The 19,959-nt window shown below is 44.6% G+C and overlaps 1 protein-coding gene across 1 annotated transcript in view; it reads right to left on the bottom strand.

Moving 5' to 3' along the window:
- TIAM1 (TIAM Rac1 associated GEF 1) overlaps positions 1–19,959 on the bottom strand; it is a 499,324-nt gene that overhangs the window by 363,905 nt on the left and 115,460 nt on the right. The window lies entirely within an intron of this gene.

The raw sequence follows: 19,959 nt of genomic DNA, 5'->3' as shown, positions 1-19,959 counted from the left end.
TTAAAAATAATGCACCAACCCCTTGGTAACAGAAGCAGCCGGCGCGTATTTACGCAATCAGGCTGATAAATATTCAGCCCAACTGGTTGAACTGCCCTGCAATTCCGCTGCGGGGGGAAATCTGGGGGTCAGGCAGGACCCGTGCAGGGGCACACAAAAACACGCACATGTCACAGGTGCGGGGCAGTGGGGGACCCAGAGAGTGGGCACAAGCGAAGGGTCATGAAAGCATGCTAACAAGGGCAGCCAGTTCGGAGAACATTAGCACTGTCATTATGCTGTTGAGCACAGCTCTCATTACCCACGTTGTGACTCACTGCTTCGTGTGTCAAGCCCTCTCGGATTCTTTGGCAACACTAATTTAAATCCCTTTAAGTGTCGCTTCCGACCTGCGGCCTATGTCAGAGGGAGCCGCGCGCGTGAACTGGGTAAAAATGCCAGCACACAGAAGAACAATGACATTAACAGTACAATAGGATACATTAATGAGCGCGCGACCGCCCTTGCACCCTGCCACTGTCCTGCCCAATTAAGCTGGGTGGGCACGTTTATTTCTCAGTGAAACACCTTTGGGGATCTATAAAAGCAACACAATCCAAGCAAAACCTTTCAGGCATCATTTTTATCTTTCCTTTTTTTTTCTTCAATTTTTGCTTTAATTAAAGCAAGTATTCACATTTTCTTAGAAAAGCCAAGTCCTTGTGCTTTCCTAACATTATATAATGCGTTTTTTCGCTGCTTGGATTTCATGCGCACTTGCGGTACAGCACATAGAAACCCTGGGGAGTGGATCGTTATATAATAGATCATTCTATAAAGCAAAGTAAACCTTGGCGGTCTCTCAGTGGATTCCCCACAGACTTATCACGATGATGGCTCCGTACTAGAGGCAAGGCAGGGAGCGTCTGCCCACTCTGTGCAGCGTTCACATGCTGTTTGTGCACAGAAATAGCACAGTGGAAGGAAAACAAACATCTGGCTGAAGGACAGCGGTACTGCTTTCAGCCGCTTTCCTGTGAATCTTTATTAAACAACTCTCAAACTCCAAAAAAATGAACCACCCATTTGCCCTTAATGTTAAAACCGTAATGTAATGCTATGTACCAATATATCTCGATTCAGGCTCTTAGAAAAGAGATTACGTCCCTCATTCATGCTCCCAATACAGTGGCGCAACGTAAAATAAAGGCTCAATGTGATGAAGCGCTTCGACGCTTCGTCAGGGATAGTTAGCGCTATATAAATGCAATTACAAATACAATGATATTCATTGAATGAGGGGGGCCTCATTCATAACTTTGGGGCCCTCAATAGGACTAGGGGGGCGGGGGGAGCCACAGGCCTATGTTACGACCCTGCCAGGGGCGACCTTAGGCATGTGCAAGCTGTGCACCTGCACAGGGCCACCAAACCCCAGGGGCCACCACGCCAATATATATCCTTAATATAATAATCCTCTGAGGATCGATACATTTTTGCGTGGTGGCCCCTGGCAGGGATTTGGCGTTCCACTTCCAAACACCCTGACCCCCCACCCCCTTCACTGGCCTCCGCGCTCCGCCCCGCCCCCCTCTTCCGGGGCCCCCTACCTACGCTCCCTGCCCAGGGCCGCCATGAGCCTAGAGCCGCCCCTGACCCTGCCCTTAAACAAGGCGGATATGGGGGGAAAAGGCCCTCATTGTAATTTATGGGGTAAATGGACGGTAAGTAACACACATGTTATGCATGGCTACCATGCACACGTCATTTAGGGATCCCCAGAGGTTGCAGCTTTGACTCCTGGATTCCCCCTTGCAACCCCCTGGCACAGACATTGGGACACCTGGTATAAGAGGTCGTTCAAGCAGAGCCAGGAACAAAAGTTGAACAATGCTCCTCCCATGAGGCCTTTTTAAACTTTCTTATTCTGCGGCAAAGTTTGGCTGACAGGAATAAACTCAGAGGTGAAACGCACACTACAAAGAAACAATGTTACCACCATTACTAAACTAGGGGACCTGTTATGGAGGGGTGCCCCAAAACCACAAATAATAATTTCAATATAACTGATTTATTGTTGCTAGTTCAGAGGGCCGTCAAAACCGGAATCTAAATATCCCTTACTAAGACACGCATTGTCAGGTGAGAGGGAGGGGAAAGGAAGAGTTAATAGATGGCCAGGGGCAATAGAGAGACTAGAAGAGAAGATAACACACCACACAGACAAGTGAGAAGTAACAGCACCAGCCAAAAAGAGACTACAGGAGGGGAACACAGATGAGAAATGTGATAGGTGGGACAATGGGAGACGCAGCTAAGAGGCAAGGAGACAGCATGGAGGGTGGACACATGAAAAAGAGCCATCTGAGAGAAACAAATGATAGGTGAGAGAGAAGCGAGGCAAAACGTTCAAAGAGAGTGGGAGACATCAGTAATAAAGAGACGTTTCAGAGAACGTAGAGAAATAGAGAAAGCAAGAGGGAAACGAGAGAGGGGGGTCATGAGGCAAAGAGGACAGAAAGAAGAACGGAGATTTGGGGAAATGAGGGAAAGAACATTGACTAGAGGTTTGCAGTTGTGACCCTGGTGTTCTCTTTGCAACCCCTGCAACTGCTTTTGGACCCCCTTGGCCTCAAAAGTGGCATGTTCAGTGTCAAGAACAGAGGGCTAATCTACCTTATGGGTATCGCGGCTCAATCTCCTTGCCCATTTTGAGTACACTAAAAATTAAGTCATTTAATCATTCTTAATGTAATAAAACATGTAGCACAAATAGCTGGAGCAAGACATTTACTGACAGCTGAGGTAAAGTAAATGCTTTTAAATGTGTGTGTGTGTGTGTGTGTGTGTGTATGAGGGAGAGAGAATGCCTTTGTGTGAGATAGAGCATGTGTGTGTTAAAGTGAGAGAGAGTGAGTGGCTGGTAGTGAGTGAGAATGAGTGTGTACTGTGGACTGTTAGAGTGTGAAGCAGTGTTAATGGAAATAAATGTGAGTGAGTGAACGTAACTGGGTGAGAATGCTTCATAGTGAGTGGGAATAAGCAGGAATAAACAAATGAGAATAAGACTGCTCGCAAGTGAGTTCGAAGGATTGAGAAAGTATTTGTAAAAGTGCATATGAGTGAGATTGAGTGCAAAACAATGATAATGAGGGAGTGAGAATAGATAAGTGAAACTGAGTGAGAAAGAATGAGCGAGTCCAAAAGTGTCTTTTACAAAGACATTTTTGAACAAGCGGCTGCTTTGTTTCACAATTGTTAACACATGAAAAATGATAAGTACGAAAATAACTTTCACCTCTATGAGTTGCACAAGAGATGATGCCTTCCAAATGATCAGCAATCAAAATCTATTGACAATAATGAATAATATAGTTCCTATACAATATAAAGTGCATGTAAGTTTATACATGTGAACTTAAATACTGCCTATTATCTATTGATCTACATAGCCCATTGTGCTATACATTAGGGAAACCATTAACCCCTCCCATGGTCATGGCGGAGCCGCTTCGTCATGAGCATCGGCTGAGCTGTGCTCATGACGGAGCGGGTCCGTCATGGCCCTGCCGCCGCGCCTGCGCGGCGCTGATTTCGCTCCGCGTTCTATTGAGCGGGCGGGGCCATGACGGAACCGCTCCGTCACGAGCACAGCTCAACCGCGGCTCGTGACAGAGCAGCTCCGTCATGAGAATGCGAGCGCTGCTCGGCCCCCCTAGCGCTGCGGCGGAATTGCCGCCGCACCGAAGGGGTTAAACCATGGCTCTGTGTGTGGTATACATCATTTATGCGCTGGTACTGTTCAGTGTTCTTTAGCACTATATTCTCTTCAAACACATAATTGTTTATATAATAAAAAGAGGAAGCAGTACGGTTCCCAGGCTTATCATATAAGTACCCTAAAGGTTACCGTATTTTCCGGCGTATAGGACGACCCGGCGTATAAGACGACCCCCTACTTTTCATGATGAAATGTAGGTTTCGTCCTATCCTCGCCGTATAAGACGACCCCCACTTCCAAGGTACTGCATTGCCGGCTGGAACCTTCTGCAGTCCCCTTTCCATGTCCATGAACTGAGTAGATGACGTGCGCTAGTGACGCTCCTCTACTTCCGATGAACGTGAGGATTATGGCGCCAGATCAGCGCATATACCGCTGTGTCTCTAGGCTCAAGACGCAGGAAGAAAATACCGAAATGCCCCGTGAGACCCTCTCCCAGCACTACGGGACTGTAAGTAACTGTGCACTATTTTCAAATCATGTGCAATTTTTGATTAATGTACCGGTAAACGTGTACTTGTCTTCATGTATCATTACCGGTCCTATTGTGAAGCGGGCAGACACCTTCGGATAAAGTCCTCATACGGCACAGGGAGTGTGAACGCGCGAGTAAGAGCCCAGGTCATATTGGAGGGTTCGTGGGGGCAAATTCATAGTCGGTAGAGCGTTGCTTGCACTCATGAAAATTTGGTGTCCGGCGTATAAGACGACCCCCGACTTTTGAAAACATTTTAAGGGGTTAAAAAGTCGTCTTATACGCCGGAAAATACGGTATATGGCATCCCTACCTGTGACGATCCAAGCTGAAAAATCACGATGATGTCACTTCTTGACATGTTATTAAGGTTAAGGTGTGTGAGCTCACTTCTGCAACCCTTGGTGTTTTTGTGAATTAACCCCTTGGGCGCGGCCGTGATTCTGCGCCTCTGCGGCGTTTTCCGTAGTGGGCGGGTTCATGACGGCCCCCAGCCGTCATCAGCACGTGCCCACCGTAATGCATGACGGCTGTGGGCCGTCATCAGCACCGAAGGGGTTAAAGCCAATGCCAGCCTGGGGTGTGGTTTTTACAAGATGCAGTGATTAAGACTTCTGCAGAGCTTTGCATAGCATGTGGCATATGTGTTTTGCACCACAATTACAGGACATCACATTTTTATAAGCCGTCACCCCAGATCATATTTTGCTAGTTTTTTCCTTGCAAAAGTTCTCCAGAGCAAATTACAGAAGTGGTGCTTGGTAACAACTCACATGGCAAGTTCAATTCAGAAATTTGATTTGTGCAAAAGCATATTCCTGCATACAAATCATAATCTCCCTCCCTACTCGAAATGAGGCCCACATGAGCATTGCAGTCCATATTACAAGTAGTAGTACTTTCTTTCGAGGACTGTAGGAGTTTACAGGAGGGACGTGTGGACAACATTTAATGATATTATTTGATGGTGGTGAATAATGAAAGGTACCAAGCTCGCTTCTCACACTACCAGTGTTCTTTGTAATCTCGAAGGTGGGAATCATGAAGGTGGGAATTGCATCACCAATGACTACCTTACCAGGCAGAAAGAAAGATGTGCTGGGAATGGAGAGGAGATGGTAATGGCTGCAGTTTGCACAGGCAGCACAATCGAAGGACGATAACTGAACGGCATCAGGCTAGCGTAACTTGTATGCGCCGGTCTAACAAGCAGATGATGCAACACTGATATTTCTTTTAGTTTGTGGTTACATATGCAAGGGCGAGTGAAACCATTAAGTTTCCCATTGGTTAGTTTTGTTTATAGTGGGTGACCACCATGGTTGTCTAGTCCACCCTCTTTTTTGGCCAATTTCATGTCTTCTTGCTTTACAAAACTTGTCTAACAAATCTGGAGCACGGTCATGCGGACCAAGTTTAAAGAAGTAGGGTCTGGAAGGTGTACTGATATTGATGACAGAAGATTTAGGTTTGACTCATGTAGGGCCACCAACATCTGCCAGCCTGGCCGTATTCCCTGTAGGAGAAGTCTGTAAGCAAGTGTACGTGTGCCACAAACGTAAAGATTTATCTTCTTTTACAGAATCCAGGGATGAAAACCAGGCAACCAACTCCTACACGGTCATGATACAAACATCTCTGGACTTCCATCCATTCCTCTAAAGTAGAAGAATGATTCAGATGTCCGAATGCCAGCGCTTCAGTAAACAGGCCTTCATCATCAGAAATTGAATGAATAGCCAGAAAATCTTTTGCTGATTAGGACGCAGGCGACTAGAAGTTGGAAACTTTTCCTAATGGGACACTCGAAATGAGAACATCTAATCTGCCATAATAATTTGAGTCCAATCCCATTTGTGGCTGATTAATTCGGAGGCTGTGAGAGAAGGTAAGGTCTATAGAGCCCACCCACCTCCTACGATTTGCACAGGGATGCATCCCAAGGGCAGCATGAACCAGCCTACCCAGCATGCATGGGGATGCGTTTGGAATAGCTCATGGTAACAAAGAGGCCAATATGTGGAGAGGGGGCACGTGCTGTAGCTTCACTGGTGGGATTTTACTGCCAGTCAATGGACTCTCCTGAGGATTGGTCTTCCACATACTCTACTCCAGCAGATAAGGGAGATAGCATGACTGCTATTAATAAACATGTCTTTCACTTGCAACTGGAGCAAAGCTAATGTATACCCTAAATCCACTTCCCTTTAAACTAAAAGTAAGGAATTCATAACAAGAAAACCACCCTTTGACTCCAAACATATTTCTATGAATCCTTCAGCCCTCCTTTGTCTGAGGCTAGGGATCTCAACACATTCCCACAGGCTTTTACTTCCTCAACAACATTTTTAAGACTTCACCGTAATGGGGATCGGAAGGAATCTGGTCTGCCCGTTACCTCATATTTTGAGTCCAAGTTAGTGGAGTGAAATGCTGTACATGCACTTCTCTAATGCCGGGTGTCACCTGACAGATCAGCCCCAGGCACATTGGCGCCATCATGTATGTCGTTTTTTGGTAACTGTTACAGTAAAGGATGGTCTATGCACTATTATCAATCTCCTCCGGGGGTGGGGGGTGGTGTCCAGAACACTATTAAAATAGTTCATTCTAAATGGCGCAGTAAAGTTAAATTCTCCAGTCTTTTTTGATAGGGCAAATACCCAGAACGAAGCCCTGGGCATGGCCTTCTCCAGAACAACTTTTATGGTTTGATAGTGGACAATCGGATAGTCTGAGGAATGTGATTCTTGAAGCTCTGCTTAATGTTGAGAACTAAGTCAACCTAATCCATAAGAATATAGAAATGGCAAAAGTTGAGGACTAGGGCTGTGAAAGAGAAGGTTATTTCATGGCCATTCGGACTGGTGCTATCCAGACGTGGCCACGTTTAACGTAAAAGTGTTATGTCCCACAATTATTAAAACCATTCAGTATTTCCATAGTCAACAAGGCCAAAACAGACTCCCAAGTGCAAGAGGGCCATGAGAATACATTTGAGAACTCAAAGACATTGTTGGAATGAGAGGCTGGAACTCCAGCGGGAGCACCCTCCGATCAAACAGCACTACGAGATCTTGAAAATGCCACCTGACATGCCACGTGAAACCCAAGAACAATAACTAACATAGCGCACAGCAGTGGTTTCCTCTGGTTTGTCTGGAGATTGTTGGCAAAATATGATCTTTAGGAGGTGATATCAGCCAAATGATGACCCTGAATAGAGTTCATTAGAGAATGACGTTTACATCAATGAAGGCCTCGCTTCCCAGTGCTGTTGGAATCACTGGTAGAAGACCAACGTTTTGCCCTGGACACAGGATGTTAGTGGTCCTTTCACTAATATGTAGTTCAGTGTTGGTGGTGGGATAAAACACATTGGGCTTTTCCTGCCAATGAGAGTGGATTGTGTTCCTTGTTGTTTCTGAACGGTCGATTACAAAAAGTGCAGCAATCGTGATCAATTATTAATGGTGAAGGGCATACTGAGATTGAAGTTTTAGCAATGGTTGGTTAACTCATTTCGTGAATGTGTTGTGTGATTTCCACTGTTTAGTTTTACGTTTTGCTGCAGACAGGTATTACTAGACAGGTGTTACTAAAGGAACAATCCCGACTGAATGTGGAAAGATTGGTGGGAGTTTAACAATTGTTTTAGACTGTATTTACTGTCAAACCCTACACCACCTTCATGGGGCTAGGCCTTGGCAGCCGGTCCAGGTTAACGAGGAGAGTCAGACCAAGTACCTTGCTTTCTGGTAAGAGATCCATGAATCATCTTTGATTTAACAAGGGACTCCGCCAACATAATGGGTACCGGTAAAGGCCAGGTAGCCATCAATTAACTCCACGCTATAAGGATGACTGATGGCCAACTCCTGTTTCTCCTGTGAACAGTGTTAAGCTTGCAGGGACATGAACTTGTAAGATTCGCAGTCATGAGTATAAGCCCGAAATTTTCAAAATAAGCCTGAAGTTTGCAGCATACTTAGTTTTATCGGCTAAATGTCACTCACATAATATGGAGCCAGGTGACAAGTCTAAGACAGCCTTTGGGCAGTACCACAATTCACTGTGCAAACTTTGGCAGACAAACACTAAAACAATACAAATAGAAAATACAGGAGCATAATCTATGAAAAACAAACACAGGGCACGTGATGTATCCAATAATTGAAGCCTGACATTAACTCATGACATATTACATCATGGCTTTATCCACTTAGCAAATACAAGCCTGTGTAGGGTTATCATTATCTTCTATTAGAGATGCTTCTGAGAAAAAGTAAAAGGGAACATCAATTCAGGTTATAATAAAAATATTTGTGTTTTAGTAGATTTATTATATTTTGGTATCTTAATTCATGGATTTATAGGTTCTTTCAAAGACAGTGTACAGGGCTCCATCTCATCTGGTTCCTCGATAACTATGTATTTATAGCACAGAACCCAACTATACTGGATACAACACACACCAAGCTTTGACACGTTGTCTACTGCGGCATAGCAGTGTGCATCCCGAAAGGCTTTAAGGAAGGAATTAATTAATTAGAACAAGCAAGCTTAGAAAATCGTTCTCACATAAGGGTTTGACACCACAGGACAACTTCAAAAAAGCATTTCAATTCCACAGCAAAATAACATAATAATTTGCTACAGCTACGGCAAGCACTGGAGAACTGGGTGGGTGACTTCAGATGGAATCCCGAGCACACACCTTTGAAGGTGCACATTCCAAAGGGTAAAGGTTAACATAGTTCGAGCTCATGCATCATATGCCCTCAGGAAGGAGAGGCAGATGTAAAGGTTCAAAAATGTAAGACATGTTTTATTTTCCCTTCAGGATACATTGGTGATTATTAAACCAAAATCCCGGCAAATTAAAAAACTAGCATTTCATTGCAATTAATTGGACATCTACAAAAATCGCCCACCACCTCCCGGGACCACAAATTAAAAATGCTAAGTGTGGCCTGCGTTGACCCTGCCCCCAGGCTCCGGAGACCACCACCTCCATATTTAAAATGATACATGGTCACACAGAACCCCTCGGGCCCTGGTGACCACCACCTCCCCGGGGCTCAAACAAAGATTAAAAAGGGGGGGCAAGCAGCCCCCCTCCTGTGATATATACGACCCCGGAGACCACCACCTCCTTCGGGTTGCCCATTCAGAAGAAAGGAGGGGGGCCTGGGCCATATACAACCCAGGGGACCACCACCTCCACGTGGCTGGCCCTTGCAGAAGAAAGGAGGTGGGCCACGAGGTCTACCTCCTGGTGCCACATACGGTGGACCGCCACCCTCTCAGGGTCAGCTCCTGGTATGTCCCGTGGTGCCCACCCCCGGGACAGTTTGCTTTTGCTTGGGGGGGAGCTGTGGCAGCCCCCACCAAACAAAAGCAAACACCCGCTTCCGGCTTCCGCTTCTGCTTCCAGCAAGCGGGAGCTGTCAAAATGCTCTTGCTTGCTGAAAGCAGATTTTACATCTCTTTTCCTGCCTGCAGACATGCAGGCAGGTAAAGAGATGAAAGTATTGCTCGCACACGATGGGATCTGCATGGTTAGAATGCCGCGGACCCCGTCCCCGGGGGCATTGAGGCTCCCCACACGGTCCACAACAGTACTCACTGGGTAATCTGGATGGGCTACAGGGCCTCAAACAAGCTAAAAGAGGAAGAATAAATGTCAGAAATGAGCAGAAAGAGGCAGAAGTGTGACTGTGTGAGTGGTTGTGAGCAGCTGTGGGAGAGTAAGTGGCTGTGTCACTGGTTATATTGGAAATTGAGTGGGTGAATGGCTACATCGGTAAGTGGGTGCGTGAGTGATTGTATAGGTGAGTGAGTGGGTGCATGAGTGGCTGTATGGGAATGTGAGTGGATGTGTTAGAGGCTGTATGGTGGGTGACTGGCTGTGTGAGCAGCTGTATGGGTGTGTAAGTGACTATGGGTGAGTGAGTGTGGGAGTGGCTGTATGGGTGAGTGAGTGGGTGTGTGAGTGGATGTGTGAGCAGCTGTATGGGTGTGTAAGTGACTGTATGGGTGAGTGAGTGTGGGAGTGGCTGTATGGGTGAGTGAGTGGGTGTGTGAGTGGCTCTATAGATGAGTGAGTGGATGTGTGAGTAGGTTTAAGAATCTGTAAATGGGTATGTGAGTGGCTGTGGGGGTGAGTGGCTGTGAGGTTGTATGGGTGTGAGAGTGGTTCTGTAGATGATGGAATCAGGGATGTCATTCAAGGGGTCAGTGATGTCATTTGAGATCTCATCAGTGATATCACTCACCATGTCATGTGTGATGTAATATGTGAGGCCATAAGCAGCGCATTGCAGGGGTGTACGTTATAGTTAGCAGAGCGGACTGTAACTGCTGAATTTCTCTGGTTTGTACAAGTGAAATCTGAGCCTAACTATAACCTCCCTGTAACCTTTGGTTTTTTCAGTGATTATATATCAACACACAAATATTTATATACAATTCCAATCGCATAACTTGCATTAACTTAATTGAAACAGCCGGGCGCAGACGCCACAATTCATAAGTGCTAGTTTATTGTAATGATTTCACCATGTCGCATTTTGCCCGCCACACAGCAGCCATACACATGCATACATATTCATACATACATACACACACACACACACACACACACACACACACACACACACACATACATACCAGCAGCCTTATACATACATACATACATACATATCTATACACACACACACACACACACACATACACACACACCTTACTGTAAAAAACAACGGTTAAATAACGCTATAGTTAAGTGTGATAAAAAGAGTTTACTTATTTTTTTAAACTCAGAAATTCACAGAAAAAAACTAAGGTTTAAGTAATATAGTTATGTGAATAGGTCAGTGGCAACATTAATGTATGGAACTTAAAAAAAAGAACACAGAAATTCACCAGTTAGTTTTGTTATCTGTAATTAGTAAATTTCTGTATTTTAAAAATTCAAAACGTAAAACCCCTCCCCGAGCCGTTATCTGCCCCATACACTTGTTGGGAGCCACAGGAGGAGCCCTAAGGCCCCCACAGCCCACAGCCAGCTTCCCGCATGAGGCGGGAGCCTGCATTGCTTACTCCCAGAGGGAGCTGCTACTAATGCTGCTCCCTATGGCGGAAGCAATATTTTAATCTGTTCCTAATTATTTTTTACATTTAATTTCTCAATAACTACTGAATAAATCTAAACCAAACCACAAAAAAAGACCAATCTGCGGACCACGATCTAGCTTTCTGCCAAATTTGGGGTAATTCCTTTAAGCAGTTTTTGCAGTAGTCCTTTGGGAAAAATAAAAGTCTATGGAAAATGCATGGGGATAATCCCCCACATGCATCAAGCACTTTTTCATTCGCAAACGGTGCGATTCCTTAAAATCGGCCGTTTGCGAATGCAAAAGTGCTTTTTGGGATGCATGAAGCAATTTTAGAAATTGCAACATTGTTGCGAGTTCTAAAATTGCGGGTGCTTTTAAGAAGTCGCAGATGTGCGACTTCTTAAAAGCAATGCATCATCACTTTTGACAAGTGAAAATTCGCACTTAGGGTTCCAAATTTACCGAGTGGTTGAACCACTCGGTAAATTTGGAAAAAGTGTTTAAAATGCTTTAAATGTTTTTTTTTCAACATTCATGTTACGGACACACATGTCCTTAGGACATGTGTGTGTGCAACATGATGCGAAAAATACATTTCAGGGGTGCATGGGGGGGTCCTTTGGACCCCCCCCTGCACCCATGAAATTTTCTAAGTGCCACTCGCAATTTGCATTGACTCCTATGGGCCTTTTGGCCCATAGGAATCACTGGAAATTGCGAAAATTAACTTAAGAATTCGGTATTTCTTTGGGATTCGGTAAAAAATGCGATTTTTACCGAATCACAAAGAAATACCGAAAAAAATGATGCATAGCATTTTGCATTTCCTAAATAGCGATTCCTTAATTTTCGCTATTTGAGAAATGCAAAATCCTAGATTGATGCATGTGGGGGTTCGTGTTTTGGGACCTCCCGTTTTTCTTAGCCCCTGCTTGACGGATCACCCTGAAACTTTACATGCACAAACTAGTTAAAAAGTAGCACCTTTTTGAAAGTTTGTGGAGATTCGTCAAACAGGGTCAAAGTTATAACACAAAAACGTGGAACAGATTACCTAAATATAACTTCCCAGTGGCAACTGCCACTAGATAATATGCACACACACACACTACACACACTACCACAGTATTGTTAAGACCTCATATTTTTTTTCTCTTCTCAACTCATTCTCTCTTCGTTTTCTGTGTTTTCTTAATTAGTAATGACTAACATTTCTTTGTACTATTTCTTTGAAAATTAACCAATATTGTAACAATCAATAAATGATGCCATTCAGAAACGTCCAAGAAAGACCCTACTAGCGGCTCAAAGACTCCAATCCTGTCTGTATTAAAACCATTTCTCTTCCTGAAAAAATTTAAAGAAGTAGCTCCATAGAGCTGCCCATCATCTGTACACCCACAGCCACATACACAGCTGGCAGTCAGGCTTTACACTCAACTTCTCTTAATAGACAATGTCAACGGTATGTCCCGGTACAGTTGGGTCTGTCAGCAGCCAACGACATCATCGGTCACAAGGCCATGATTGTCTTGATCAGTTACCTTTGCAATCCCATAAGAATCCATCCTCTGCTCTGTGATCTTCAATCTTGACATGAAACCACTAGGGGTCATATGCATGAACACTTTTTCCCCATAGACACAGAATGGGCAAAACCCTTCGATGCAGCTGGCCCTAGGAGTCCTCCTAGCTGACTGCGATATCACTACACACCGATCTGTCGAAAATGGCTCATTGAATTAATGTTTTGCCAGCCAATTACACCCATTGCCTCATATTCGGCCTCTCCTTCATCAAACCCCGGGTGTACATTTCCTGAATTTGTGCTCATCTGCAACTACACCAACCACTCGCATTCAGATCGCAAGCTTGAAAGATTCATGCCCCTGCCCACAGTCCACACCATGACCCATTACATCAACACCCTGCTCTAAAAGACATCATGCTCTAGAAGAACAATAGAACGACGCAGGCTCAAACATCATGGGATCGTGTTCTTTGCAATGCAATCCCATACCAACCAGAAGCAGACCTCTGAGACACTATCCAAGACGTCAGCTTCACACCCACACGGTGGTGAAACACACCTTGCATGCATTCCGGACACTATTTTGGCAACATTAAACAGCACTCACCACTTAGCAGCCAGCATAATTTAGGGACAAAAGGAATTTGATCACATTACTCCTAATTCTCATCAAGTTACATTTGCTGTCTCAACAAGCCTGCGTCGTTTTCAGGACATGCTGCATCACCTACAAAGCTATGAAGGTAAACACACCAGTGCACCTAGCAGAAAAAGTGCCCCTCTGTAGCAGACACCAGGTGCCAAAGTAGTTGCCAACGTCACATTTCAAAACTGCAAGAAAGAAAAACATGGAGTAGGCATTGAGAAGCTATGCTCCACTGTTGTAGGAAGCCTTGCCCTCCCATCACCTTTGCAATATTTTGTACAGAATTCAGAAAGGAGTTCAAATCTCTTCCTCCAATTAATATTTACATCATCACTCATAAATAATATCGTCCGCAGGTCCTATCCAATGACCTCTCTAACCTACACAAATCCCATTGTCCTTTACTTTAACATCCTAGATTTCTGCACAAGCTCTGAATAATGTCCTACGCTCTCTCACCCCACCTATCCCACTTGTCCTAATATTTATACAGCCATAAATTACGCCTAGGACTAATCATTAGTTCGGAGTGAAACGATCCCATCAGCCAAAACAGTTTATAAACAGTGTCTACTAGGGGCAAGATAGAGGGCGATAAATTAACTGGGAGGTGATGAAAGTGGACACAAGCAGAGGACACGTCGAGGACCAGGCAGAGATGGGGCTAGGTAAAGGTAAGGTTTAAGCATGTGTTCCTCTCTTCCTAAGCAGTTTGTTGTTAGCAAAAGGGTAAATCCTTACTTTAAATACCACACAGAGATCCACACTGATTTATGGTAAAGTTGGTTCTTTTATTTGTATAGGTTGATCTGTAAATCCATTTCACTCATTTAAATTTTTGTATAGCCAGATTTTATAGAGTGGAACAGCCGACACGTGTTTCGCCCTATGTGACAAGTATAGCCAGGGCTCTCTCAAGGCTAAGCATCATGTATAATAAAACGCATATTTTAACAGAGGTTGCTTATTTTCCAAGTTGCTTCAAAAATTAAAAGTTTTGTGCAGCCGAAATGGTGTCTGATCGCTATCAGTCCCTGGGTAAATCCGTACAAGTGGCGGTCCAACAGCTTTTTTCAGAGATGGGGCTAGGTGTTTGGTACAAATACGAGGTTGCAATCCTAGTCACCTCACATAGGGCATCATGATTACACAAAGGAAAGCACAATAAGTCAGCTCAGTGGATTAGGCTGTGGACTCTGATCTATTGGTAATTTTCCTAGCACAAGCTAGACTTCCAACACAGCAGACCCTGCATTTCCTTCTTCCAAGGTGGAAAAAACTAGAACCATTTAGTTGGTATACATGTTGTTTTCAAATAAGGAAGTGCAACATTTGAATTGGCAAATACTTCCCTTCATTGAGAGTTCAAGCAGCTGCAGTGGCCTGGGCAGGTGCCGACGTGCAGCAGTAATATGGTATTTGAGGGTCATCATTGCCTGGCTGGAGGAAGTATTTCATTGATGGTGAAAAGCGCATTTTAGGTAAAGTCCGGAGAATAATGGAACAGCATTACCCATTGGACCATCACAACAGGCATGCACTAGATTCGTTAGTCCTTCTGCATCAGGACCTCACCTAATGCAGTGCCCGCACCGGCTTAGTTGCCAATAGCAACTGCAAGCATCTGCTTCCAACCAGCTTCCCACGTTTGTCTTCGTTTACGCCACCTGCAGTAGTTCACTTCAATATAGTTTCCCACATCCCAGCAGAAGCACTCTGTTGTGCTGTGAAGCCATGACATTTTCTAGGTACCTATAGACTGCACTCTCACAGTTTAAAATAAAAAGAATGGCTGTTCATATACCGGTAAGTGAACAAGCCTCGAGTGATAACAGGATAGACAATATAAGGACAGAAAGCAAAAAAAGTTAGTGTCTGTGTGTCTTTATACGTAAGTGAGAGCAATTGATGTTCACTTAGTTACTACCTAATTCGATGAAGAATTTCAAAATGATGGAGATATGCGACCTTGGAGGTGAGGGGGAGGGGTTATTCAGGAAGGAAGCATTAGACTATGTTGCATTGGTTTATGCTGGAAATGCAATAGAATATGTTATCCCAAAAATTACTAAGATATAAAACTTTTATTTATAAAACTAACTGTATCAAGCTATATTGCTCCATTTGGGTTCTATTCAATTATTAAGACCTGGCCAACTTTTTCTTCCCCCTAAAATTATTGGCAGAGACACAGACCCACACACACACATACACACACACACCCACACACAGACACACACACTTCAACTAAGTACACCAGCATGAGGTTAAAAAAAGTACTGGCAAAGTCAACAGGCATCTTCTTTGGGACCGACTGGCTTTGCCAATTGCTTTAGGCAATGTATATTTGAAGGAAAGTGCCCCTTTTTGCATGGTTACTGACATCAGATGCAACCTGACATGATGTGCCCTGGGTCCCTGCCAATCAGGCTCCCAGGGCCTGTGTTCTTTCCAAAACTGTCCCTTTGTACCCACAATTGGAACATCCTTGGCCACTGGTATGACCCTTGTAAAAGGTACCATACGTACCAAAGGCTCTGCGACCAGGGAAGGCCTCTAAGGGCTGCAGCACCTATTGTGCCACTATTAGAGGCCTTGTACCATAACACCCACCCACTGCCATTGCAGGCTGCGTGTTTTGGTGCAGAAAAAAAGTGAAGAGTCAACATGGCACACACCCCTGTGTGCCATGCCCACAACCTACTGCCTGAAGCCTAGGTAAGCCACCCCTCTAGCTGGGTGCACTAGCCTCAGGTGAGGGTACAGCGGTATGAGCCCAGTACCCCTACAGTATATAAGACCATTCTTAGACATTGTAAATGTAGTAACGCCATAAAGAGTATATGGTCTGGGAGTTGGTTATTAGTAACGCCAGAATGGCTTTACTAAAACCTGGGAAGTTAGTTAGAACATTTCCCAGCACATTAAACACACACTGATGCCAGTGTGGGGTTTAATGTAAAATGCACTCAGAGGGCATCTTCGAGATGCCCAGTGAGAAATGACCAGCCCTGGTGGGGTTCCTGAATGGCTGTCAGCCATTTGCCACCACCAGACAGATTACTGGACCCCTAGGTAGAGGGCCTCCGCTCTCAAGGTCAAGAAACAAAGCCCATCCAGGCAGCCGTGTCATGCCTCCTCCCCCAGGATGGGCTGGGTTCATGAAGGGGAAGCTTCAAAGGCCTGCCGCCTTATTGAGCTGTCCCTGCCTTTTGCTGCTCCCACAGGTTCTGCCCACATTTTGTTTCGGAAAATCAATGGGAAAAACAAGCTAGAAGGAGTGGTGTGCCCACCATTTGCCACCCTCACCCCTCAGGTGGGGGCAAAGTGAATCACACATCTCAGTTCCCTCCATCTTTAAGATGAGGGGGCCCAACCAAACAGGAAGAGGCTAATGCCCCTTCCCACTGGAGGGTGGCATGATGGTGTGTACCCACCCCAAGGAAGGGACCCATTGGTCCTAATCTACACACCCCTTTTACCGCCCCTAAACCTAGTATTTAGAGGCCATCCTGAACCTTGCCGCCTCCGATTCGATAAAGAAGGAGCAAAGAGTGGTGCTGACCCAGGAAGAAGAGGACACCAACTGCTTTGGCCCCAACCCTACTGGCTTGTTCGCCTCCGACCTGCCTACAGCGAAGAGCCTGGCTTGTCCCCCCCCAAAGCCTGGAGGAAGGGCCCTGCACTCACATACAGACTCTGTCTCCCGTGAGCACCGGATTGCTCAACAAAGACTCCAAGATTCTGTAACTCTCTGCACCCTATGCCCACAGCCCAAGTTTGAGTGGCCCAACACCACAAGGAGGTCTCCCCAGAGATCCTGACCTGGGATCTGGTGCTCCCCAACCTCCCTCAAGCCTCAAGACGACTTGAGCCTCAACCTGAAGGGTCCCCCTGACGTGATAGAATCCTTCCCTTTGCAACACAGAATGCCATGCTCACTTGGGGAGTTAAACATGCCATGCATTGACTGTCCGAAGTCCTGTACACTCTACCACACACACACACACAAACAAGCATAATATTCACAACCAGCTACATTAAATAGTATGTGATCTATATGCAGTGGGGCATCCATATAATTTACATGCTTTCTATGCCCTCTTCGTGTTCATGGCTTAATGCCAAGATTGTTCTTTCACTGTGTCTCAACATTGTCTGACCTCATTTGCTAAATGCCTCTTAATAGCTTTATAAATGTGGTTATAAAATCCAATTAGCTCCCTGTAGCATGACTAAGAGGTTATGAGATTAAAGATGAAAATTCCAACTCTTATAATGTGATATGACTTAATTTCAATACACGACTTGTAATCGCTGGAAGTTAAATATATCTGCAAGAGTGTTTTCATGGCCGTAGTAAAATGCAGCCCCTCTAGTATTGAATACATTCTTATCATCTAATATAAGGACACCATAATAGAATTGTGTTTGTGATTCATATGTGGGTGTGCTAGAAACTTTGGGCCAAGAAATGTTCACACCTGTTTAAAGGGTCTTTAATCGACAGTGTGCCACATATGTCCATTCCAAAAAGCGTAGATTAGAATGTGTGTGGATGAAAACAAAATGCCTAAATTATTACAACCATCAATGGAGTGGGTGACAAAGAGAATGTCTGGTACATCCTCTACATAGAGACCTTCTGCTGAAGTTCAACTTGGATCATGAGTGGAATTTCTCCAATTTCAGGAATACGTTCTACGGGCAGAACAGGCTTTCGTCCAGCGTTGGGGCAGTGTCACTGGTGAACTGGCCAACAGATTTAGCACTTTCTCCCAAAAAATCCGTAACAGCGAACAATGAATAAAAGTCCTTTACAAATAAGGCCTTATGCCAAAGAACACCATTCTCTCAAATGGATACAGCAAATAGGCAAATATTGCGACAACAACTACCAATACTCAGAAGTACATTTAGGTTATAATGCCCTTGGCATACGGACGTTTGGTTTATTCTGTCAGTACAGTTCTGGAAATTAGGTGCATTCAAGTAATGCAGACTTCCAGAAGCAGCAAACCATAAAAAACAGGATTTAAAACAAGAGTTGACATTACAGAATGCCTTCTCCAAATGATCAGAGAAAAAAAGGGAAGGGCCTTGATTAAGTTTGCGGAGAAACTTTTGAATTTATTTGTTTCTTATATATTTACATATTGATTTAGTTGGTTGAAATGGTTCTCAAATAGGCATGCTCTGCATAGCCCACCTAATGTGGGATGCAGGTCAGACAGTGGAAGACAAATGGGCAGGAAAAATCTCAAGATATGGAAGGTTTTCACCAATACATGGCAAACTTAACACGCAGGTAAACGATGGGAGAATAATTTGTTGCCCCATTGTTTTAGAACATAGATAATTTGCTTTGAAGTAGAAGACCCTTGAGACCAACTTTGAATAAAGATGGTGCATGAACCTATTATTACCTTCCACTTCAACCCTAGTGTTCCCTGATCATGGGACCAGCAAGAAGCTCAACAGCTGGGACTACTGGGCTTAAACTGCCTAAGAGAACTCTATGGCGGAAGAGTCATTGATACTGCCTAACATGATAACCAACTAACTGGACATATTTTTATATTACAAGCTTTGGGAGGCCTTTCGAAAAGGGAATGCAGACTTATCAACCCCACTGCCAATATTCCACACATTAGAAAACTAGTAGTTAAACAGAAGTGGGAGGGAGACCTATATGTGACAATGGCATGCAGTGAACCTACTGGGAGAGCATTCAACTTTCCTGAAATTATAAACTCCAAATATCCACGGCACGTTTTTACACAGATTGTATGATACACCGTTAAAGTGACATGCACTTGGCCTCTGCGCGATGTCACAGATGTGAGGAACCTATGCCAGGATTGGCTTGGCAGTGCCTGGAGATCTGCATGTACTACAGAGAAGTAAACAAGATATTATCAGGTACCACCAACTCACAACTTTAGCTAGACCCACTTTTGCCACTGTTGGGCTGTACTGAGAGTTTTCCCCAGACAGACAGTAAACTTGTGTCAATGTTAGTATTGGCTAAGCATGGAGTGACCATGAGATGGTGCAGAGGACCAGCACTGACTACAAAAGACTGGACACGAGACGTAGCATATTACAACAAACAGCTCAAGACATACTGCGAACTGTTGTCACCCAAAAACAGGCCTAAATGCATATGGTACAGAGTGACAACATCTCCTACAAGCAGAACATGAAAAAGATGAATTCCAAAATAACATTGTCGAACAAGGAATAACTCCGGATGTGAACGGGCGCGTGGGTCCATCTGAATACTGATAAACAGGGCCGGACTGACCGTAACGGGCCCCGGGCATTTCCCTAGTGGGCCAGAAGGGTGGGCGCCAGTTTTGAAAAATCACCCCCTTGTAACAAAAGCACAGCAGCAGTGTTCTCGCCAGTGTTAGTGACCCAAGTTCT

Source organism: Lissotriton vulgaris, chromosome 8, assembly GCF_964263255.1.
Source record: "Lissotriton vulgaris chromosome 8, aLisVul1.2, whole genome shotgun sequence".
In the NCBI taxonomy this organism is placed as follows: Eukaryota; Metazoa; Chordata; class Amphibia; order Caudata; family Salamandridae; genus Lissotriton; species Lissotriton vulgaris.
Note: the sequence above shows the minus strand (reverse complement) of the source record. Positions and strands in the feature narration are given on the sequence as shown.